Source organism: Andrena cerasifolii, chromosome 5 (assembly GCF_050908995.1).
Source record: "Andrena cerasifolii isolate SP2316 chromosome 5, iyAndCera1_principal, whole genome shotgun sequence".
In the NCBI taxonomy this organism is placed as follows: Eukaryota; Metazoa; Arthropoda; class Insecta; order Hymenoptera; family Andrenidae; genus Andrena; species Andrena cerasifolii.
The window spans coordinates 14,788,098-14,812,878 of record NC_135122.1 but is presented as its reverse complement, the minus strand read 5'-3'; the positions used below and the strand labels follow the sequence as shown (position 1 = coordinate 14,812,878).

Here is a 24,781-nt window from a genome sequence, read left to right as displayed (position 1 = left end):
GCATGATGCTGTTTTGCCATCGTGTCGCATTCAATGAAACCTTTCGCAATCCTGATCCGATACCATCAACACAGAGGTGGCTGGAAATTCTTGGGTACGAGGTAAAGTAGAAATACGCGTATGTTAATAAGAAACCGCGAAGTGTCAGAGGCGAATGGAAAATCGGGCCATCTGAAGGTTCGCCACGTTCGACTGCTGGAACGAGAAAAATTATGCAACGCCGGGCAACTTGTATAAATGACATTTAGAGGCGTGGAAGCCGTCTAACGATTACGCGAGCGTACGTGTGCGCGCGCGCTTCTGTGCGTGTGTTTCTTTATTACATCAGGTAACATGCACCACCTTGTGTAAGAGCCCGACATACACGGGACGACCTTTATGTACTCTCGATTCCGCGGGGAGCCCAGAAGACTTGGAAGTCCTACTGGGACCGAGCCCACTAATACCGGGAAATATTTCCGCCAAGTTCGCTCTCCGCTTTGTCAGGGGGTGTTATCTGGATGACCTTTGTTTTAATTTCACGATGTTTTCCATGATTAACCGCCAGGCGTTTTACGAGGATTGCGAGTGCATACGATCTCTCACGAACCGCGGACACGTTCGTGCCTTCTGAGACCCGCTTGCACCGTGCGTCTGTAAAAGACGCGAAACTGTGTCGAACGATAAGGCAAGCAAATGTTGGATCGTGGAATTTCATTTGCGATACCGACGGCTGGCGCTAGCGCGCGTGTCATTCGTTGGTCGCGGGCAGTCTTGGCAGAAACGGTAATTTACGATGACAGATCGCGTTATCGGGACACCCAGTTGCCATTTCCGCGAGCGAATTCTTCGGGCAAGCTTATGCATTGAGAAGGTAAAGGAACGAGCGCACTTTCTACAGATCTGAAAGGAGCTTTATTCGAACAGAGGGTGAAGAATTTGGTCACGAACCGAACCCAAGACGCTTGCTACTCGTAGACAACACCCGGCAGCGTGGATGCCAGTGATATCCTTTCGCGAGACACGTTTCACCGTTTCGAGGAACATCCCAGAGTGGAAAAACTAACGGTGCAGTTCCGTTGAAACGGCAACGAGAGCCGTGCATTCTTTTCAATGATGGCCCGTGACGCATTAATCTCAAGCCGGAGGATTAATGCAACTATTTGCACGGCTCTCACGGTGCCTAGGTGCGCGAGACGCCGGTGGTTCGCGTGTTTTACACGAGGACGAGCTCCAACGGCAGTCGAACGCCTCGGCAGCTGCAATCGGATATTCCTGTCGACGCCACGGCACTGTAGGAATGGACGCCAGCAGTAGTCCTGCTCAACATATTACTACAGTGGATCGGTAACTACTATTTAACTATCGATCACGAGCCGCGACTATTGCGCACGCTGCACAGTGGCGAATTTACCTGAAATCGTAGCCGAAACTAATATCTTTAAATCTAAACGAAATTGTAGAAATTAATTACAATAACATAAAGGATAATCACGTGCTTTTTTAATGAAAAATTTGGAATTCTAATTTCAATCAGAACTATTTTTTGTGACCTTTAAATTTTACTTTAAAAAAGTAATCGAAGCTTGATCTCGCTTGATACACGATTATTCGCTCAAACAAAGAAAAACGTATATAGTTCTTGTATTTTTATCTACCACAGCCGTAAAAATATTTAAAAAATAATGCAATTACTGTAGCATATCAGGTAATACCAATATTGCCAGATTATCTTGTTGCATCGACAATAAATCGACATATGATTTCTAGATTTACCTGAACAAATCAATTTTCTAACGCTATTAAGGGGTCATGTCTAGTTGGCGGGCGAAAAAGAACGCGATTTTCGGGAATTTTTTGTGGAAAATCTAATGTATATTTTTTACAACTAGTTGCTTATTTTAAAAGTACATATATTGAGCAACTCTCAGTAATTTTGTTATAGGAAAATATTAAAAAATGAACGAATAACAACCATTCTCGCGGAAGCTATTTTTTTTAGCGGTAAATAGGATTTCTCCGAGCCGGATCATCTGAAATCGAAAAGCGAAGAATATTCTGTTACTATGTGAGTTTATCTGGTGCGTGAACGAAGGATTTTTGTTCTTGATGAAAGCTCGATTTTTAATTCACGAAAGACGAACAATTCAGGCATCGAGAAATCATGATTTTGCGTTAAACGGCCGCCATTTTGTCTGAAATCATGTTTTCGAAAAATCCTTCGTTCACGCACCAGATAAACTCATATATTAACAGAATCTTCTTCACTTTCTGATTTCAGACGATCCGACTCGGAGAAATCGTACTCACCGCGCAGCGCCTTTATAAAAACAGCTTCCGCGAGAGTGGCTGTTATTCGTTCATTCGTTAATATTTTCCTATAACAAAATTACCGAGGGTTGCTGAATATGTGTGCTTCTAAAACCAGGAAATAGTTGTAAAAAACACACGTCACATTTTCCACAAAAAATTCCCGAAAATCACGCTCTCCTTCGCCCGCCAACTAGACACGACCCCTTAAGCTTGAAGTTGCATATCTCTTAGAGAATTACAGATCAAAAGTTGATTTTAATGGAAAAACGTGCCGCGATATTTCACAAATCAAGTACAATTCGCAGATTTTTAAAATGAAAAAAAAAAGAAAAAAGTTTTTCACTTTTGTTCCACGATTTCGAGCGAATTCGCCACTGTGCACCATCGCGCCTGCACTCCGGTGCAGCCACGATCCTCGAATTCCTCCTGTAGCTGCCCGGATGCAACTAAATCAAATCCAGTTAGAATTCCCTTGGAATCGAGCGGCTACTACAAGATGCGCATTGCGAAGAAGGAAGTGAACCGGGGGGGGGGCATTCGTGGAACTTTATGAATTCGCACGTTGATGCTGCTGCACGAATCGCTCGAATGGTCCATCTATTGGAAGCTAGTATAGGGGCACGTCTGGCGGAGAAGATATTTCGCAAGAAAAGGTGGTTTAAAAATCGAACGTCGCGCCGCTGCAACTGAGCGCCCCGGCGACTACGTTCCAGATTCTTTCCACGGGGTCTTCCGGGGGGTCGGCAAGAAGTGTCGTGGCATTCTCCCGCGTCCTTCACCTCAAGATAGAGGGGAGCAGCCCCCGACTCGCACGGTCGGTCGGGTTTTATTTTCATGCTTTCGGTCGGCGCTCGGTGCAATTGCATAACGGTTACGCACACGCACGGAAGCTGCACGCAAGGCGACACGCAACGGCCGCTCTCCACTCTTTTTCGCCCGGGCCGTTTGCTCCACGTTGCATAAGAATGCAGCGGCTCGGGGTTGCCCCGAAACGCGCGCCGAACTGGAGTAGTAACGATCTGTTTTAATGACGAAGACAACGTCCCGACAAAGGGAATTAGTATCGCTCTCAGCGGGTCGCGCGGGCCGCGCTCCAATCACCGTCGAAATTCTAAACTGTTCCGTGCCCGCCGTAATTGATCGATCAGCTCGATCAGCGAAAGATTCTATTTTCCACCGTCATCAATCTTCCAAACGAACCGGCCGTAACGATTTGCTAACTCGAACGGTTGTGTCCCAGGGAACATCGGCGTGCCGAAGATCGCGCGCCGGTTCGCGGCTGAAAATATTCTTGCGTCAGTGGAAACTAATGGACGGCAACGTACGGGGCTGGTAATTCGTCGTGTAAACGCGTCGAACGAAACAACTATCCGTTTCACCAGCGCGGCGCATCGTCGCCGCTCCTTGGCCCCCCTCATCGGTTGCGCAATAGTGGATGGAGGCGAGACCTTTCGGAATGGAGCAGCAAACGTATGCCGAACACGCGTACCGCAACAACGTCCAGGCAACAGACTACTTAGTGTCCAGTCATGAGGTCGGACATTCCTCGCATTATGTAACCGACGTCCTCTCGCGTGCCTCGCCGCTTTATCGTGGGCAGTTTCGTACCAGGGCATCCCTTTCCTTCGCTTTCTCTGAATAACCATCGGGGACGAGGTTCCTCGCGAACCTTCGATCGTGAGTTCGGTCAACCTCTCTATCGAGGCTTCCACAACCAGAAAAAATAGTGCGAATTTAATCGCGATCGTTACTGCTTTTCCAGCGCGCGGTAAAGCACTGCTAATGCAGATTTAAGTGCGTTCGGCGCGAGTGCAAAAAGTTGGAAAGACAAGTGAAAGTGAGCGTTTCATCAATGTCAGTCAGGGAGCGATTCGAGCGCGGCCAGCTGCGATTTCGGTTTCCTTCGGTTCTGTCTTGCTGATAATTGAACGGGCATTAGGAAACACCACTTAGCACCAAGAAACCGAGGTGTTAATGAGGAAGAAATTCGCGGATTCTGCGATTCGCAGGAGAAAACTGATGCAAAGTCGATGTAGGTTGCATGGGATTTAGAAAACGTCCTACTCGTCGATGTCCACCTTTCTTATTGCTATTCCTCCATCTATAAATCCGTCGGATATCTCTTGTAGTTTTGCAACGCACTGTACAATCGTCCGCTGAATGGCATCGAAGCCTTGATCGATCGTCGATGATTCATTAAAAGATTACTCTAAGCAGGATTTTCTAATGTGCCTACCATTTAATCTGCCTTGCAGGAAACATCAACTGACGACGTTGAAACGCAACCAAATAATCCACCCTACATCTCAAATTAACTCCCACGATATAGTGTCTTTCTTGAATGAAGCACAACCAGAGCAGGGGAAGCATTCTGTAGTTTCACGAACCCAGTGTCGACGGATGGTTCTATTAGAATGCACTCCGTTGAAAGGGAAGAAGCTTGTCTGGCAGCTTATCGTTACGTTTATTTAAAGCGACGCGTTTCTTTGGTCGGCTAGGAAAGCCGTTCGGTTGGCGGTCGTTCTGCGGCAGCAGAAAGGCGCGAAGTTGCATAATCATCGGCGCATAGCGGTACACCGCCCGAGAAGAGCTACCCATCCGGCATGTAATGACTTAACTATCCTTCAAAAGTAATAGTAAACGCGCTCGCCGATCGCTGGCCAACTGAATGGACGCCTAAAAATAAAGAAACCAGGCACGATCTGCCGTGGCAGCCAGTCACGTATCTCCCAGGGACCGTAAGCCCTATTTTACACGTTCAAATGAGCATCGGATTAGAATGCTTCCATTAGGCGTGTCCTCGTAAAATACACGGAGATCTCATCGATTCGTCGCGCACGTTGCCGATTATGCTAAGCCGGTGCAATACCGTTACGCGTAGTGTCAGCGCTATCGAGCTTCTTCAGAGGAAGAATTCTCTTTGGGGACTATAATATCCTCGGGCTAGCTACTTGTAGGGGAGACCGGGGTAAAGTGAGCCCGAAAAAGTTTGAAGTCGAATAAAATTTTTTCCCTCCAATAAAAATGCGTGGTGATAGATTTATAATATAATTTAAACGTTACTGTTGATAAATGACGAATAGCAAAACTTAAAATGAACTTAGAGTATATTAAATTTCAACTTGAAAGAAATGATATAAGTGGTATCACTTTACCCCATGTATGGGGTAATGTGAACTCCTATACGGGGTAAAGTGAGCTGAAATAAAATAAGAACTTTAATTAAGGATGCAAGTAAATATTAACCCCTTGCGCTGGGATGACACGTTCAGCACGGCAGCTTATGGCTTTTTTGCACCGTGTTTGTCAAAAACTGTGACAGATTTTTCATTTTTTTGGGTTAGTTTCTGTCCCACCACGCCGCGTGGTTTACTAGCCAGCTGACAGGTTATGATATTGCGCAAATCATTTCCGCATCGGTTCTTAGCAGCCATTTGCAGCTCAGTTTACCCCCGTCACTTTACCCCGAATATATACTCAGTGGAAAATAAATTCTTTAACAATGTTAGGATTAATGATTTCGCCAACGAGTTAAAATAACACATTTATGACTAATTTATCCGAAAAGCTAAATGGAAAAGAAAACCAATCGGAAGTCTCTAAACATTAATTTCTATTCCTTTAAATGAATTTACATTTTTCGATATCTGAATGTGCATAATTATCATTCTTATATTACATACATTTATTACGTCACCAAAATTTGTAAATATATTCTATTGTTAAAGAACAAATTAAGGAAGCTCATTTTACCCCGAGATTCACTTTACCCCGGTCTCCCCTACAGACTTTACGTTAGATAATCACCTGGTGATACTGTGATTATTTAGAAATGACTGCTCTGGAATGTGGGTTAATTCACCGAAGCAAGAAGCATTCGTTGGTATCGCAACGCTTTACCTATTAAACTCTGACACTTCTTCCGAATAACAATCGCACACAGACAATTTCCTCAATTCTGCGACCCAGACTTCCAGTACTTTAGTACAATCGCATCCCTGAAGTGTTTCACAGCCGTTTGCAATGCAATTAGGAAAATAATTCGTTACGTAAGGCTACAAAGGAATTCCCCATCTATCCCTCGAATCTCCGTTGAATCCTCGTTCTCGCGGTGAACCGATCGCGGCGTCGTGACCCAGCGGTTGCTATTTAACTGTACTCTCCATGCACTGTTTAGCCGGTGCGACAGTCCTCGCCCGCGAATTCCATGCCGGCGTCACGGAACACCACGTTCCAGATCCCTGTCGGAAGCCAGCGCGTGCACGCCGCCCCCTGGACGTCTCATTTGCGGCGGCCGATGCCGCGGTGATCCGGGCGCGGGGACGAAAGAAATCGCTCGCGGCCTGACGTTAAAAGCGACGGCCGCGATGAAAAGCGCTAACTGTCCGCGTGGCAGTTACTCTAACTGTGCCTGGGTACTTACGTAGAAATCAACTGTTCCCCCGGCATTGTCATTTTTCTCGGTCGCTCGCCGTGTAATTTACGTCGGGGACAAAAGAGGAGGACTCCCCGTGCATACCCGCCGCGACCTCCGCGGATTCCTCCGCGCGAAACGAGAAGGCGAAGAAACGGGCGCGAGCGTACTCACGAGGCGCATCGTCAGGTGCATGTGCCGTGACTGCAGGGGCCCTGTAGCGACGCTCAAGCAGGTGCATCCACGCCGCGGACTCGTGCCAACGGTATCGCGTGTGTGTTTTTGCACCTTAAGGACCTCAAGGATGGGGTCAACGACACCTCCGTATTGCGGATGATGACGACAACACGGTATCGACAGCTGAACCGATTATTCTGTCTCATCCGACTGGTCAGCTGCCTCGTGTAATGGACGAGTAACCCGGCGGAAGCTCAGCCCTCTGCGCTTCGAGCATTACTACCGTATATCCTGGTATTTTCGTGGAAGTACAAGGGGTTTTTGGAGAGTTTCTTTTGTTGTTATTGGGAGGATAATTAATGAGAGATTCGTGACCTCGTCAGTGGATAGAATAAAATTTGAATACTTCCTCTATTGGTGCAAATCCACGATGAGATTTTACGCGAGACTTTTCTATCGCGAGGCAAAAGTCTTAGTAACAATTAACCCTTAGTGTCATGATCTGTTTATTTTACTCAGACAAATTCTTGTCGTTCCATTTTTGTCCACGCTTCGTCGTGAAAATAAGCAAAAAATTCTTCAGTGTAACAATTTTTTATATAAATGAAAAAATATGGATGTAACACTAATGCTAAACCATGCGTAAAGGTACCTATGTATTATAATGTTAAGCCAATGCTCGGTTTTGCAGAATGTTACGCTAGTGTCACATACATTATTACGTTCGACATGAAATTTATTCACAAAGGAGATCCGAAATAATTGAGAGGCACATTAGTAATTTACCTGGCATTTTCAGTGGCCCTGGCGAAATTAAGAGTTGTAATCGACAATACGAGACAGTGTATCACAGCAATCGCGGCAGAATTTCTGCGGATGTATTTCTGCCCTGAGGACACTTGTTACAGATGGTAATAGTAACGCTTTAAAGTTCACGAAAAAGCCCCCAAATGGCGGGCATGATTTTTTCAATTCGCGTAACACGGATGTTACAATACGATACTAAGGGTTAAATGTAAATAATGGAAATAGTCGCGGAGAGATTAAATTTTTTACTTGTCTCGCGACAGTCTAATTTCACGAAACTAATGACAAAATAAATAAGATATAACACAATAATTAAATATTTGTCTCGCGAGATTGAAGTCTCTCGCGAGACACGATATTTTCGTCTGATTTGCACCTTGCGAGTATTCTTATTTTCCAGAGTTTCTTGAGTAGGAGCGAAGACACGTGACAACTGTGAATAGTAAACAAACAGGAGAAAATGGTGTTTGCATTGACGGAAGAGAATTCTTTTAACTTCCCTCCGATCTTCTCCACTATTTTCCATCTAAATTTATCGAAAGCTTTTACGTGAATTATGCGCGTTTACGCAGGAGAGGCGTCATGCGATAATTCTATTCCCAACTTCAAGTATGGCAACAGCTTCGTTGAGAGACGCAGGCTTGGACCACGTCTACTCCATTTGCAATTATTTGTCACTCGTGTTTACGCGTAACTATTAATGATAATTGTTGCCCACGGAGGACACATTTACGCCGTAACTACATCATGTTCCGCATCGCTTATTTCAGCTGTCCCCATTTGCCACTGGCTCATTTTCAACGTTTTCCGCGCGCTTCCGCGAGGCATCAGGGCAATTTATTGGTATACGTATGGCATTAATTGTCGACGCTGCTACGTTTTTGCCAGATCGCCCGACATTGAACGATGAACAGTTACTCCCACCGACTTCTTTCTGCTCCGCGTTCAACTATCATCGCCAAGAACGCGTTCCAACTTCCCCACTGTCATTCAAATTTATTGTTCGGAAATTTAATTAACTCTGCACATTACACTGACAGCAATACGTATTGGCAATCTCTCTGCTTGACTCGTTTATATTTATAATCCCCACTGGCGGAACGCGGACTGTTCATTCACGTCCAAGTCCACCCTTTCGACGTTTGTCATCTCGGCCACATATGTCGAAGGAAATTAAAGGCCCTCGAATAGTTTCGCGTTCGCGACGACTAGGCTCCTTATGACCGGACCGTTTTACTCGTTGTAGCTTGACGATGTGATCGTAACTCGCACGCAGCGAGCATTAAACTTTATGTCCGAGGGTGGCCGAAAGAAGAAATCGGGGAGTATTTTGTACGCTCCACGTGCGTACCGGCAGACGAATCGATAAAAATGCGGAACGTGCCGCGCCAACGGCAGGAAGTATTTTGAATGAGCAGGGGAAACGATGGTAGGTGAAAACCACCGTCAGCTCAATTTGGAGAAAACAAGATTCGAGAAGCTACGGGACGCAGGTATGTACGTGGTTCGACGAGCTAAGCAGGTCAGTCGGAAATAAGCACAAAGCCTGCTGGCTGCTGCCAAAAGGCTTAATCTTCTTTGGGTCGCGTTGTTGCAGCTCCCTAAAACGCAGCGATATCTCAGACCTCTATGGAGTAGCGAAACTCCTCAGAATCCTAACCATCGTAGGTACAGGATTGGTGCTATGAAAGGGGCAATTTTCTTTACCGTCGTATTTCGAGTTTGTCTAAATTTGTAACGCAGATTCTACCTTGCTTATCAAACCAGCGAATATCTGATCTTGAATTTTGATTACCATGCCGAAGTAAAATGAAGAATACGAAAACATTTCCTAAATACCAGCCGACAATGAATATCCCTCGTTTCCATCGCGATTAAAATTCTTACGCAACGGCTCCAGCATTCTACGAACCGTGCATGCCTTTTCGCGCGTACGCATTTTAATTGGTGTACCAAGGAGGAAATACATGCAGCTTCGAGCGAGGTGAATGAATCGCGCGAAATCATTCGTTCCAACATCCTGGAATTCTAATAAGCGTTTAGTGTATCGGTACCACGCAACCGTGTACCTTTCTAATAGTTGGAATGCCGCGCGGAAATTGCACGATGGATTCGCGCGTTCAAATAGTCGCGCCCGGCACGGCTGTATCGGGGGTTCGCGGTCGTCTGTCCGATTGTCTAATGAGACTTTAATCGCACGCAGATTAAATTTAAATTACGATTGGGCGTGCGCGCCATTTCCACCTCGCTTTCCTTCCAACGACTCGCGGGAAGATTTATATGCTTTCCGAGAATCCCGGCCGGACACGCTCAAGCGATTTCGTTTAACGAGGAAAATGCTTGGCTAAGTGTTTCAGATGAGTGTCCTTAAGTACAAGTGCTTTTCAAGCTGCAACTTTGATGCGCTTCAGCTTCTCTCTGGCTGTTGAAAATCTTGAGAGTTCGAGGGGACGACAGACGTTGGATATAAAATACGGGCGATAATTCTGCTCTGTTTTTGAGATTTTTATTTTTCTACAGCTTCCCTTTGACGCGATTGAAAAAAAAACTTTGATATTTATTTTCAATGTTATGAAGAATTTGCGACAAGTTTTCCTTTGCAAATATCCACCGATTCAGAGGTGTAGATTCACCCCTGAAAGCGGTGTCCATCAGTTTTTATACGCTCTTACATACTTGCTGGATTTTGATAAAGGAGCGATATGTTTCTAATTATAATCGTTGAAGAGGCACACGAAGAAAGAGGTAGAATCATTTAGCAAAGTTAAGATTGTATGATTTTTGGACGAATATAGGGGAGATCTGGACTTGTTGATACATTATTCTGTTTTGAATTTTTTTCATTTTTATTTTAATTAATTACTCAATAACAAATATGCCAGAATATACTTTGGTCCTTCCTCTTTAATATATAGTAAGCGAAAGCTTGAGAAAATACATACAAAATGAATGAAAAAATGTTATTTGGACGATCAATTTGGATGTATCAAAACTATTTACGGTTTCTCTATATAAGTAAATGAAAACAGTTAAAAACGATTGTTAACGCCAAGATACACAGACGTACGCTGGATCGTAGTAAGGAATTGAGCAACAAACTTCACATATCTCGCTCAAATGGAGCTACATATACACGGTGTCGAGACAATTCGTCTGTATCAACTAGCCCCGGTCTCCCCTACTACAGAAATTCTCATGGTAAATAATAGACCGAATTATCTCGAAAGTGCACGAGCTTTGAATACCTAGAGCTCTTACAATTGAACCTTCGAACCTTCAAACTTCTTGGAAGTCAATTATCTAAAGCAGCTCGACGTCAATAACTTAAGTTCATATTGTAACATCAACAATACCTCGTTATAAATGCCACCACCTTCAAAGCACAGAATGAAATTCGTTTCGCTTTAGAATCAACCGCATTTCGAAATGCAAACGAGAAATTAGCAATGGCTCGTTCAAATCGAATTCATTCTAGCTCCGTTACGTGGCAGAGCAGGCTATTGTCATCTATTGTCGCCGGATATCCGACGTTTCCTGCAGAATTCAATGCAACGCATTGTCCTATTATTCTATAAATGTTGGAGAAGCTTGGCACGCACGAAACTATAGAAATTCAATAGAGAAGCTAGAATTCTATCGAGCCGCGCAGACGTAACTTCGAATGAAGCTAACTCCGATCAATGAACAGGTACGAAATTCACCATGCACAAATAGTTTAAACATGTTATCGAAAAACGTCACTGAAATGCAGGTGACATTTCCTTCCAATGCGTGCGCGCTTCAAATAAACCGGAACGCCGTTCACGCGCGTTACGTCGCTGACTGTATTAACATTAATATGCATTTTAAACAGGCGTAAAAGTCGCCTGTGTACCGTTGTTAGACACGATTTACACGAACCAACACACCGCGTGCCGTTGCACTAATTTACCGAGCCCGCGACGCATTCGCAACCATGTCACGTTTCGTGATAAAGGCGAGGCAAACACCTGTTACTTTGATAAATAATCTGCCTATTGATCGGGACGGCCGTCCGGGGGATTTAAACACACGACGGAATTTTTAGACCCGAAGAATGCGGCGAAGCACCCCAACGACCGTCTCCGTAGTATTGATTGAAATACACCACCCCCGCGTGAAACGCTCGGCAGAGGGGATTCACCCTAGGCGTCTGCTATCCCCCACTTCCGTTCCACGTCCTGCAGATTCGGCCTGTTACATTATAGATTAACATAGCCCCTTCTCCAACGTGTGTACTTTATCGCGTACATTGTTTTTTCTTCGTTCCAGCCCAACGATCTAAATTTTACGACAATGAATTTAGCGTGGTTGCGTTCTGTAATAGAAAGGTAGTCACTTCTTCGATAATACTTGAAACATTTGCAACGGGAAAGTTTATTAGTTAAAGTCGATAAAATGGAGGATAAGGATTAAGTTCGCGTTGATTGCTGAAATTTCTAATGGGCCAGTAATGCGAAGAAAAGATAAAGGGGTGAGATTGAGCTCTTCCATGGAACTCTTTCCTCATTTAAAGCCAGCGTGTACAGGGCGATATCAACTGTTGATAGGACTTAACTCATTAATATTATTTTATATTTTACTCTGTTACTTTTGTTTTGCTTTGTGGTAAAGCTGTTTCTCTACTCCGCATCTTTTTCACCCTCCTGCTGTCATAAAACGTGTCTTACATGAGACAGTAAATAAATAAAGGAACGAAGGAATGACAATTTGCCAAGTGATATTTTTATTGATCGCGATGCATCACAGCTGACGTTTACGAAGGGTGTTCACCCTCAAGTCCACCCTCCAGCTGAGCCAAGTGGTGTACAAAGTCACGAAGGGTGCGCACGTTATGTAATGAGAGAGTAATATTCCCCGCACTGTTTACAAACATTATGCACACCTCTCCCTCCCTCCCATTTGATCCCCTTAATCGTAAGAATGCACCAGGCTTTCGTGGAAAATGTCTCTCAACACAAAAGTTATGTTATCGCTCGAATTCTGTCCGAAGTTCCCCGCGCTCCAGATTACACTATTCGATGCAAATTCCCGTCGAGTCTCATTGGGTTAATGATACCGATGTTTTCCTTCATCGCCCTATTGTTATTAACTTACGGCAGACACCTACGGACTGTGTCTTCTGTGCACGCATGTGAAAAGCCATAGTAAAATTTCCTAAAGGCTAGCAGTCCTGCAATTTCTCTTATTAGCATTTTACCACGGCGCGGGGAGACGCAAGATTTTGTCAGTGCGTTATTATATTTCAGCCTTACTTCTCACGGTGCTCGGTCGAGTACTTACAAAAAGGAAATCCTCCGAGAGAGATACACGCGCGAAGCGTGAGAAGTTCCTTTCTTACGTCACACTGAGTTTCCACGATAAAAAAGAAGAAGAAGAAAAAGAGGTGAATGGGCGTCGACGGGAGAGGTGTCTTTACGAAGTTATAGATAATAACTGCGAATAAAATTACAGAAACAGCGATGTATTTCCCACAGAATCCTCGATAGTATCTAAACACTTTTCTAGGCGCGCGTATGCGGGCATGGAGTCGTGAAACTTCTCATTCTAGGTATTCAAACGAACGTTCGAAAGATGGTTTTTCATTACGTTAACAGGTTAAAATAATTCTGAGACGATGCTGCGAAGAAGCTTCGTTAAGCTCGAGCTTTGAGGAGATACTGAAAGGAAAGGAAATTCGAGGGAAAAGCGACGACGACTCGTGGGTGTGAAACACCGCTAGAAGGCTGTTTGCACGAGACGAGAAAAAAGGCCTCGGCTGTGATAATACTGCAAAGAGGACGCAGTCACGCCTTTTCTGTTAGCTCTTTCAAGTGGCGTTATAACTTTTTCCGCAGAAAGGAGTATTGACACGTTTACTGTGATTCGTGTAAGAATCTAAAATCGTGCTGTGTTTACTTTTAAATCGTTTACTTATTGTCTCTTTAGATAGATCTACAAATATGTTCAACAATATAAGACTGTCTCAATTGAAATACATTTTCGAAGACTGTGCCTCTTAATTTCGTCAAAGGAACAGCTTACAAGGGAAGATCCCGAAGCCGTAAATCCAAAAACTTCTGAAACTTTGTGAATACGTAGGGGATTTCTTCCTGGTTACAACGCAATTTTTGTTTGCTGCCCAAATTCACTCGAAGGGGGTGAAATTAACCCTTGAAAATTCGGATGTTTTCGGATTTTGTGTTATAACTTGCGAATTGTAAGAGATAGAAAAAAAGTTTCAAGACAAAAGTTACTTCTTTTAATTAAATCTACCATTTGGCGAAAAAAATTATTTTACAGTTCGCGAGTTATAACAAAAAATCGGTAAATAACTGGATTTTCAGCGGTCAAGCACACCCCCTTAGAGTGAATTTGGGCAGCAAACAAAATTTGCGTTGCAATCAGGTGGAAATTCTCTATATATTCACAAAGTTTCAGAATTTTTCGAATTTCCGGGTTCGGGATGTTCCCTCGTTAGTTCAACGAAAATTCATTTTACCGTAATTAGTGCAACCCGCTCTCCTCGATGAATACTAAAGAACTTTCATTTCCCAGTGTGCCTATGTTGCAAAGGTATTCGATGTCATTTGTCCCAGAAGATAGAACTGATACAGCCAAAGAATGCGGCAAGAAATTCTATGCTGCTGCGCAAGAAATGCAGTAGCCAGCTATTTGCACGAGAAATGCGAGAGTAAAAAAGTCTCACGCTGCAATAACACGACAAGGACAACATCGTACGTGACACCTCCTTCATCATTGCAAGAATTCCCTCAACTGTGTCTTATTAATATGCTACACGTCTGTGGTTCACCCCCTAACGCGTACGAATTTGCATGTTGACGAGATACCCGCGGGCATTTTAATTACAGTAACATGGTTCGTCGATGAGGAAAATGCGTAACGTTCCATGAGCAGGTACCTGAAACGAATCGAAAGGAAATTTCGTTTACCCTTTTCTTTGCGATGTTCAAAGAATCCCACGATTTTTTACAATTAATGTGAAGTACACAAAATGCAGCCCCGTCTGCTCAAATTCATTCTCGATTTCAGGCGGATTAAGCACACTCGATAGCGTTTTCGATTAGAAAGAGCCGAGACGAGGAACAGATGTGCTGGATGCGTGTGGCGTATACATTATGTAAATGTCCCAACTGGCGTCATTACGAAGCGACAAGCGTCTTAAAATAGATCGAGACCTGCAACATTTGACATTGGAGATGTTTCAGATGTAAGTGTAATTTTAAACCGAGTCGGTGTGTAGGTACTTCTCTGAACACCATCGATGTAGAATTTGAAATTGGAGCTTATGCGACATCCACGATTCAGCAAATATAATTGCACATTATGTACAGTCATACATTCCATTTTTTTTTTTAGATTTTAATTACACAGGACAGCTTTAATAGTGATATACAAATTACTGGACTTAGAGAGTCGGAGATTTTAATGAATGGAGAAGGCAGTAACCGACGAAGCTCCTATTGATTTTCTGCTCCCCAAAGCTACAAGTGCAGCCAAGTGTATTCAACGGATCTCACGATTCCGTTTGTTCGAGATGCCTCAACGAAAGTCACGGTAGATCGAGCAAGGACTACCGTGTAATTTAATAGACTGTTCGAAAGTCAACCTTTCTACAGGCGCAAAGTCCTCTCCGGTCTCTTTAACACGAATACCTACTCTAAGCGTAAAACGCTTTGGTTATCTCTTCAATATCGTTACTAAAATACTTGATACAGTGGCGCGCCCAGAGTGGGGGAGGACAAGGGGCCTTGGTACCCCCCAAAAGAAAAAGGGGATTACCTAATGAATTTCATTGAATTTGCATTAAAAACATTTTTAACCGTTCAACTCGGCTCCCCCAAGATTAAAGATGCCTCAAATCGACCGAAACCGAATTCACAGGTTAACTTTTACAACTAGAAATCACCCAGTTTCTAAACATGTAAATTTCGTCTTCTTGACACGAATAAGTTAAATAAAAGTACATACACACTTTCTGATAAAAGTCGTTATTCTTTTTCACCCGTTGTGCTGTGTTATAGATTGCGAAGTTGCCAGGAAGAATGAAATGTTATAATCTACACAGTCCATTAATTCCACCGTCAGAGAAGGTAGTAAGAAACATTCGCGTTTCATATTCGATGATGCGGACGTAGTAAGTATAGTCTACACGACGAGATGAAGAACAACGGTTTAAGAGGGTATTCTCGTCTAGAGGGTCGAAAAAACTACACAGTTTTTACCGACGAGCATTATCCACGCGTATTTATTAACATTTCAGTAAGTCGTAAAAAAATTTCAGTCTTATATAATCATAATTAACACAGATATATTTGTTTTTTCAAAACGGTGTTTTTCTTGACGGTGCGCATCGATATCTCAACTTCTAGTGGACCAATCTTTGTCGTCAAAAAACATACAATTCTAGCCGGTAACTGAATCAAGTCGAAATGTTTTTCTCACACGTTTAAGGTCGTTTAAAAAGACGAAAAGGCCGCAACAAAATAAAAGTAAATTCAAAGTGCCGCCGTTTTGAGAATTCCTGATTTCTTTTTATAAATCTGCTACGACCTATAGCCACACTTTTACCGATTCAGAATCCTTTCGGGTTTTTTTGCTTGAGACCAGCGGAGCAGCCGGAATCGTGTTCACCACGAGGCAACTTTTTGTACACACCCATCCATATCTCCATTAATTATTATTATAAATGACTGAAACTTTTGTAATTTACCGAGATGTTAGTAAATTCGCGCGGACAATGCTCACCGGTAAGAATTGCGTAGTTTTCGTATGCGTCGCCCCTAAAGAAAGGCAAACAAAAATTGGTCTTCTGTACGAGAATACCCCATCGAGGCACATGTGAACAGTAGACGCGTAGTACATATCACAAACCGGCTGAATCTCGAGCGTAGGCTTTTCGAGCAAGTAGTACAAGCCCTGTTAAACGCGGCCGAGACATCGACGCCGAGTCACGGTGGCGCCTACCGAGGAAACAATGGACAAGTTTCTGTCACATCACTCTATATACGCGTCAAATCTTCCTTTGTCTCCTATCAGCGCGCACTCCGCTCCGTACCCCTGTCTGCGAGCACAATGGAGCAGCGATGAACTTGCAGACTCCAAAGCCTCGTAGTGGGCGAACCAATTCCGTCGCCGTGGCGTGTTGCGAATTTCGCAAGTTTGCCCAACGAACCGTTAAATCGCGCGGATTTCTTAGCGACTGGCAACGGTAACCCTGACTGCCGCGATAAATACTTTTCTCCTTAGTGCATCGTTGCGGCAACTCGACGATCCACGCAGCCAGCCGCGTCCTCGGACGAAACGGTCGGCCTTCGCGCGTGCACCTAGCGATAGATCGTCCGACTCCTGGAAACTTGATTAATAAAAACGATACACGGGCACGCGAGATGAATCACGCGGAAATCGTGCAACGTCATAGCGAAGCGGCTCGCGTGACAGATAGTCGGCGGGGCCGGCTAACAGAGGGATAAGCGGCTGCCTGCCATTGTTGCCCGGCTAATTTGTTACGAGCCTTCGAGCTTTTTACGCATTAGCGAACGTCGCGGGGAACAAGGGACCGCGTGCCGGTGTGCGCCGAGCTACGGTCACCGTCGTGCGTCGACCTCCTCTGGTCTACTTAGGAGAAGCTAAGTAAATTTATTAACCCGATAGGGGTACGAACGAGCTGCGACGGCTGCAAAAGCGTTAGAACTGCTCGTCGACCCCGTTGCCGTAATAACTGGCTGCCGGCAGCATAATCGATTGATTTCTCAGGCCGTCTGTTCACTTTGAGGAGCGCTACATTGTTCCGCGGGTCTAACATTGTTCGTCGCCGCTGCATCGCGAGGTTAATGTTTCCAGCGGCGACGGAGGAGCCAAGGCGGTGTATAATCAGCTGCTAACCCATATCGCGGATGTAGAAGTTGGGAGTACAGCGTATTAGAAAGCCAGAGGGACAAATCGGAGGAGTGTCGTCGATTTAGCGAGGCTTCCCCACTTTCTCGCGGGTTCCCGTTAATTTTTCGTGGTTTTCAGCAGTTCTGTGCAAAGATTAGAGTCGTACACGTGACTTCCTATCTTTCACTTGGAAATTGCACGGTGGAGCAAGCTTCTAAGTTTCTCTTTCGCGTTTCTTTTGGGAAATAATTCCCCGCCTCGCGTCGCGTTACTCGGTTTCATCGGTGACCCTGGTACGTTTAATTAGAGAACATCGACTTGACACGGGACAGTCGGGGATATCGAGGGGCTTCTAATCTTCGATAAAGATCTGCGCTTTAATTGACGATCCAGCTCGTGGTGTTCGCCTCCCCCCAGCGGCCCGCGAACCATAAAATTCCAAGGCACACGCGTTGCATTCAGAGCGGAATGTAGGATGGCACGATCGGCTTTCTAAATTTGTATCAAACAGCGTCACTTTCACCGCGCGATCGATAAATCCCGGGATGCAAGCCATTGGTACCCGTGAGAGAAAACACAGCATGATCGGCCATTTTTCGCAATAACCGCGGTCCCGAAGTTGTCCGCGTGGATCGATAAGTTCTGGGATCGAGTGGCCCGATCCGTTCATCTATCACACCCGGAAAGATTCACGATTGCAGATGCTCCGTGGCTCTCTGCAGAGATTGGAGCGAGATGCTGCTCTCCTATCGAGATGTTTCGTAACGACAGCCCCGATAGCGGGGCACGGCTAAATATTATACAACTTAGATTACAGGAAAGTGGACGACGACGATGATGTTGCACGGGTGTTGATACTTCGGCGCGAGGTCGGAACTTGAAATGTAACTGAACTATTTTATGATTAAGTGGAAAGTGAAAAGGACTATGAATAGCCAGAGAAACAGCTGACAGGGAAAACGTGACTTTGATGTTATTGAACTTCATTCGATTTGAATGAAGTCCGCGAGGTCTGTGCGGACAATTCGGTAAACCGAATTTCCATTTAAAATAAAGGTATTCGAACTGACGCGTTTCGTAACCGCGTAAGTTTCTAAATTAGATGTTATCGATACCGAAAAAAATAAGCGTAAGTAGTTTTTCGCCTCGGAAAGTTTAATCCAAAGACAAGCGTTTTCTAAACGTCCATCAAACGTGTCTTCCGAAACTAGGTCTGCTCAGTTCAGTTTCCACAGTTGTATAATTTCTTTATGCAACCGAACGGATTCACGCTTTCGATCGCTACCACCTCTCCCGATCACGCAAAGTAAAATCGAGGGGGGAAAAAAGTGATGGTATGCGAGGAAAAAGCCAAGTTAACTGCTACGGTTTTTCGCCCCCTTAGTTGATCGCGCAACAAATCGGTGAAAATTGTCATTGCGGTTGGTCCTATTTGAGACCAACCGTTGAACGATAATTCTTGCTCGAGGAATTCTTTTCTTATACATCCTACGGTAGCTGGAAAGGAAATTAAAGACCGAAGAAACACCGATTCCATGCCGAATCTAATTTAACGCATTTTGCAATCGCCTTTATTCGCCACCCAGTGGCTGCCGCAAAATGGACTGCGAGGGTTCTTGAAAGAAGAATAAATAGCTTCCACACTTTCGTCGCGCTAAGTCACGTCGCATAAATTATTAAGGCTTGATCGTGCATGACTGGGACGAGTAAACATTTGCCAAACCGATACAAATATCGCGCTTTACGTGACACCCCTTAATCACCGGAAAAAGACGTCAAGCAACTACTTACGAATTTCAAAACATTCAGGTACTTTAATTTATTGATACTGTATCGACAAATCTATCATCAACCTCTGGGAACTTCTCAGAAACGTCACTGAAGTTGTACAAAAAGAATGTTTATACGTATAAAGTAGTACAGATACTACCTTACGAACGCAGTTTAAATTTGCCGCGTAACATGGCAGTAATGTAGACCACATAAAAGAGGAAGAGGGGGTGTGAAAATCGATATAGAGAAGTAGATTGATTGTAATTGTAGATCCTTGAATTAAGTGTTAATATGCAAGGGAAAGATAGGGAAGAATAGGCATTAAATGTCGTTTCTCTATTTATAGGTAAGAAAACTGTACATAACGTAGCTTCATAAGAAACTTTGATTATTGTTTAATAAATATATATCTCTATTTATAGTGAAACTCAGGTTCGTTTATTCGCCCGTGAAGAAAAGTAACGCATTATATACGTAATACGTATACACGCTAACGAAACCCCCATGATCCTTGACGAGAGTGCCTATTTAAGTGGCCAGAAACGGACATGGCAGCGATCCCAAACACCCCCGAATCCTCTTCAAATTCGTTCCCAGCCAGGGAGCCCAAAGAGAGCCAATTAATCACGTAGCTGGGAATCTGGGGAATAATCTCGAGATAGGTACTTAGCGCGTCCAACAAAGGGCGAGCCGCGACTGTGCACCGCGACGAAGCAACTTTCAATGGCGCTGGGCATCCAGGGTCACAAAGAATCCTGTTTTCCATCAAGTCTTTAGGGCTCACCCTAATGCTCTCCTCAGTGGAGGCGCACGGTTTCAGGTTTATCGAGAGTCCTCTCGGACGTTGTAACGGCACTCGAAACGTCGCTCCTGCACGCCTCCCTCGTTCCATCTTCCCCACGGCAAGGCTCTCCTCGGCTCTGCCACGCTCGGCGTACGCACGCTACACGCATTGCGTTCCCTCTTCGCGTGCACGCCTTCGCCAGCAAGCTTATGAACGCACCATGCCGGCGACCGGTTTCTACGAGCTCCAAACAAACACCAGCCTCGACCAACGACAACGGTATATACACGGATCTTCGTCGTCTCCCGCGGACCCCCTGCTCGTGTTTTGATTCTGCAGTCGCCACTTTTTCGCGGTACGATGGTGGCAGTGGAACTGGCTGAAAATAGCGGCAGTTTTGCTTAGCAGTGGCTCGATAGTTGCGGGGAAAACAGATTGAAATTATATGAAAGTTCTGGGGATGACGAAGATCTTCTGTATAGTCAAACGGGGGTTGAAACTTCGCGGAAGAAGGAGGTGCGTATGTTTTATATGAATTCAATCATATTTCGTAGAATTTCAATTTACAGAAACATTTGAGTGATGGGATTCTGAGTTTAACCACCGCGAGCGTAGCTAATCGGTACAGATGTGCTGGCGCATTCTTGCACGTATCAGCAATAGCTGATTAAAAGCTTCTTGCTAAGTTACTGCTACTAAGTAGGACTGTTTTTCTGCATTCGCTTATTGCTCAGGCATGCGTATAAGGAGCGAAACAAGAAGAGACTAATAATTAGCGCAGACCGTACAAACTGAATAAATCCCTTAATTACATAACCCAAACGTATGAGAAATGATATAGGAAACAATCAATTAAACATTTACCCACATATCCAGCGCGACTAGAATTATAGAGTAATGTAATTGCATTAATTCTTTTTCAATTACACCTTGCCTCTCCAATGCCCTAAACCTACAAATATGCACATAACTCGCTCGAGTGTATTTATTGTATTATTAAACAGTACGTTCCCTCGCGGAATATTCACGACTCTCCCGCGAGTCACGAGACCGTGGAAGCGTTTCGTTGGATTAAAGTTTAATGAGAGACAACGTTTCCTTCGAAACCGCAGGCCGACTGCTAGCATCCTCATTGAATCGCCGAGGAATTACGATTAACAAAAAAAAAGTACTGGCAGCTGCATTTAAAACTCGGCGCTTAAACGGTACCGCGACCGAGTCTGTTCGTTTAATAATTGTTTCCGCAGGCACGTCACGATTCATTTTTTTCTTAGCAGAAAATCTGAAACCTGCTACAATGTTCGCTAAAGACGATGGCAAAGAAATTATTTTCTGGCTTCGCCACCACGTACGACGAATAGGCTGCTTACAAAATAAATCCTGCCGTATATTCGTGAAACCACGTTGCTCCGAAAAAATTATGATAACGAGGAACACTTGTTCTTTATCCTTCGTTTGTTGGTATATATAAAAAGGAGACCTGAATGGGAAGTGACATTGGGGGACATTTCTCGCGTTCTGTTTCGCGGATTAGTCAGAGGGTGACTACGTGGGGTGCCCTACGAAACATCTTCTGAATCACTCGTGGAGCCAGAAAGTTTCAGCAGTTACTAGTTTTAGACGCTGGCCTCTCACGCGGGACGTTCACATTTGCGCGAGAAATTTAAATAGTGTTTACTACGCGCGAGGCTCGTGCCAAACAAGTGGATACGTGACGATCAGCCAAACAAGTAACTGTTGTCTGCTTGGTAAACAAACGTATTTAAATGCTGAGAGGACACTGAGCTGTACTTTGTCCGTGTCTTCTGATAGCATATCGTTTCGCCCGATATCGCGCACCATCGTAGATGCAACAAAGAATAAAATACGCGTTGCCTGTTTATTTGTAAATTTCTTTAGCAAATTAAAGCGGCGCCAGATTCGTTGGAAATTTTTTTGGCATTGCTTCCTTTATACCGCTACAAATTTTCGTGGCATTCAAATCATTCAAATTGTATGCATTTTCACCAGTGGCAAATACGAGGACTGAGTTCCTACCTTCGCGCACGATAAGAGATCGCAATAAAACGGCCAATAGAGCGTTAAGCCGTCACAGCCAAGGGTCCGACTTTAAATACCCGTGGCCGAGGTGTTGTAACTTTTTAATGAGATAGTAGCAGCGATAGTTCCACAGGGAATTAAAACGAAACTGACTCCGCGTAACGGAGAGCCACCACGCCGCTTACAAATGACTCGTATCTAAAAGCCACGCATGCCACTTCGAACGAAACGTTTCCTGGATCCTTTTATTACTGTTTAATGGCGAAGTTGGCTCGTGGCGAGTCACCAATCTAAACGCCAACACGCGCGTCCCGAGAAATGCCGGCGGAAATAACGTCGGTAGGTAAACATTGAAACAATACTGGGTAATTACGCGAGGCCGCCGCTGTAAACATACAATATTGCGCGCAACGCAACAGTACAGACAATTTATTGGGGAGAAGCTGCGGTTCGCACGGTAAAATACGAGGCGACGCGAAAGAAAATGGACCCGAAGGAGCGCGCAGCGGCGACAATTCGCTCGTTTACTCTCTGAAAATAACGAAACGATCCTCGGCGACTCCGACGAGCGAGCGGAACGCGTGCCGGTCCCCCTAAATTACAGTAGGGGCCGTGGCAAAATCTAAACAATACTTCGTTTGAAAAGTGTCCAACAGCCGAGGTGCGGGGATTTGGGGCGGCCAGTGTTTCGCGTAATTTCGAGAGTGAAGGGAGCTGGTCGTTTAAGCGTCGGCACTCAGTTTAGCAGGAAAATTCCGTATCGTTTCGCTGGATCTCACAAAGGGCAGGAGCTTAGCGGAGTAACGATTTACGCGCCGTGGCGCAGGAACGTCTCGCGTTACCATTTAAACGACCATCTATTATAGATCACAGGCCGTAATCGCCCGTCACTGCGTGCCTACTTCGTCCGTATAGCTCGAACACGGCTGATCGATAAATATATCCTCTATTTCCGGCAGCTTTTAGAAGCGTTAACCTTCCTCGGCGCGCCTTTAAATCACCATCCACGGTCCGCTTTTACTCAAAACGTTCGCGCATCACCCTCGAGATTCGATGCACGGCCTCGTGAGATACCGGCTAGCGATATTTCCAATTGAAAACTCTTCGAGATCCGAAGCAGTTGACGAGTACATTGCGAGCGCCCGACAGCCAGGCAATTCAAACTTCCCGCGGCGCCGCGGAAACTGGCACGCGATTCAAATTGAATTCAATGGCGAACTAGGTTCGATTAAATCAGCCGTATGGAGCAGGGCTGCGTTCGCGCGAATTCTGTTAGTCGCGTCGGGATCGCTGTAATTACACCGCTTTATAGGAGCCGAACTCCACGCAGCCTTAATCGCGCGCGCGCGCGCGCGTCTTTGAACGTCGGGCAGGCGAGAAGCGCCTCGAACACGTTCGACTCAAGGTCCTGTGCTGCGATCGTGTCTCGCGTACGAATGCAACGGTCTCGCCGACACCGTTGCTCGATCTTGCATGGCGATATATCTGGTCCGCACCGTGCGCCTCGATTCTGCGTTCGAACGTCAAGGGGTGGAGGAGGGAAGCATCCCCTTCCTTTGGGCAGGTAGGCTCGAGCGGCATGGAGATGAAAATCGGAGCTGCCTCGAGTGGAACGCGCTCCGAGGACCCGGAACAGATTCGACATACCTTTAAGATCAGTTCCCCTTGCGGGACGTCGGGTAATCCACAGGGAGGGTAGAAATCCACAAACGGAGAACAGGCCCGGGGGGGTCGTCGAGAAAGCTTGCCCACCAACTCAAATCGTACGCACTGATCGTTCGGCCAGGGTTGAGGGGTGTAGCACGAGATAAAGATGGATAGAGAGCACTGGGGGGAGGGGGGTGGTTCCCGGTCGACGCGACAGAGAAGGGAGTTTTGAACGTGGCCACCTACGGGGGACGATCGTTGCAATGAACGGTCGTGAACGAGCAGAGATAACCGACTGTACCGGCTCACCGTGAGGGACTGACGATTCTCTTCGATTGCTGGCCGCTCGTCCCCCAGTCTCTGATGCTCGGCTCCCGACGCTCGCGTTCGACATTGGTCGACTACCTCCGGCAAGCTTCGACCTTTCTCGAGCCGCTCGGAGTTCCAGAGGGACCATAGACCGGCCTCAGGCTTGGCAACCTCGACGAACTTTTGCTCGGGTCGAGGCCGCGCGGGCGGTCTCTGTTTTCTTGCTGGAATTAAAGAGCCCAGCCCCTTCGCGGGGGGAGGTAGGTCGAATGATAACGCAGAATGCAACGTCCACCCTCGCGTTCTTACGCAACCGAGCCGGGCAGTCTTTGTCCGAAACGCGTCACTTCGTCTAATGACATTAAAGGTCGCCCCGAGTCGAGATCACGTAAACATCTGCCGGTTTAGGTGGGATTTAATCGTCGATAATTCTATTTGGGTAGCAATTTTCTTTCTAGGATGGAGAAATAGTCTGGTCGGTCGACCTAGAACCTTGCCCTTTGATCTTGCTCGAACGCGATTCGAGCACGTAGCTTCTGTTTGCTTCTGATTTGGATATTTTTGTTAATCATTTCTTAGGCATGACGCAAGCGCCGGATTTAGAAACTGGGGCATCGATTGACAACGATTGTCAGTGGTTT

General features: G+C 45.3%; 1 protein-coding gene across 5 annotated transcripts in view; it reads right to left on the bottom strand.

Annotated features, from left to right (window-relative positions):
• The window catches only part of Smash (smallish), a 140,650-nt gene extending 116,675 nt beyond the window's left edge, over positions 1 to 23,975 (bottom strand). For 3 of the 5 annotated variants that reach the window (XM_076813105.1, XM_076813110.1, XM_076813113.1), the window contains exon 1: positions 23,832 to 23,975. The gene's annotated coding sequence lies outside the window, so the exon portion shown is untranslated. The remainder of the gene's footprint in view (positions 1 to 23,831) is intronic. The other 2 variants (XM_076813107.1, XM_076813109.1) reach the window with 2 other exon arrangements.
• Between the last annotated feature and the right edge of the window lie 806 nt (positions 23,976 to 24,781).